Source organism: Sciurus carolinensis, chromosome X (genome assembly GCF_902686445.1).
Source record: "Sciurus carolinensis chromosome X, mSciCar1.2, whole genome shotgun sequence".
NCBI classification, from domain to species: Eukaryota; Metazoa; Chordata; class Mammalia; order Rodentia; family Sciuridae; genus Sciurus; species Sciurus carolinensis.
Window position 1 is genome coordinate 28,603,347 of NC_062232.1, and position 996 is coordinate 28,604,342.

Sequence of the window (996 nt, forward strand, 5' to 3'; positions counted from 1 at the left end):
CTAAAGCATTAATATGATTACTGAGTACAACAAGGGAAGGAGCTAGACGTATAGCCAGCGAATGAGCCCAGAGTACTTCCATATACATATATTTTAAGGTAATGTTTCTTTTGTCATCTAGGTTTACCTAGTAATTCATAAATATTCCTTATTAGTAAGGTACATGCATATTTAGAGGTTCACAGAAGTTTTTGATCTTAGACACATACCTTGAGAATGTTAAAATTATAATGTATTTTTCTCTTTATACATACATTTTTAACAATCTTCTGGACATATCCATCTACCCATGCTATAAAACTTCAAATTTTCCTTTCCAAATTTGATCTTATGCTTATTTCTCAATTCTAGAGAGAAGGGTAAAACCTTTTATTTTCCCCACCTGTCAAATCTAATCAGTAACAAAAATGCCCTTTCAATTCTAGTAGCCAAGGCATTGCTACAGAGTATATCATATTGTTATTACTGCTGCTACTTAGTTTAGCATTATCCATACTTTCTTTTAAACTCTTGTCCTTTACATGGAGCTAGCTCACCCATACTGCATGTCACAGTTATATGATAATCCAGTTAGATGACAGAGATTTCTGGAGTGGCTGATTGAAGAATTCAGGGAATCCTCCTCCCAGAGACAGATATTATACTGGATGAATTTGTCAAAAACAACCACATGGAAACTTTGGGAATCGACAAAGGCATATAACAAATTGAGAAGCAATTATTTCAGAAAGTCTACTAAATTCTGTCAAGGATAGTGAGAATCTGTGATATTTTAATCAGGGACTGTTTCTCTCATATCCCCCACCCATACCTCACATCTCTATTCTATGCTGACCCACTGAAAATGAAATAGTCAACTTCCTGATATCAAGGGATCTCTGCCTGATAAAATGTGATCTAAAACAATTGGGATTCTATTTTGTAATTGCTTCCTAAATACATCGATAGCCCTTAAGCAGGATAATAAGAGAAAGAATTAGTTATAAACAATATGCA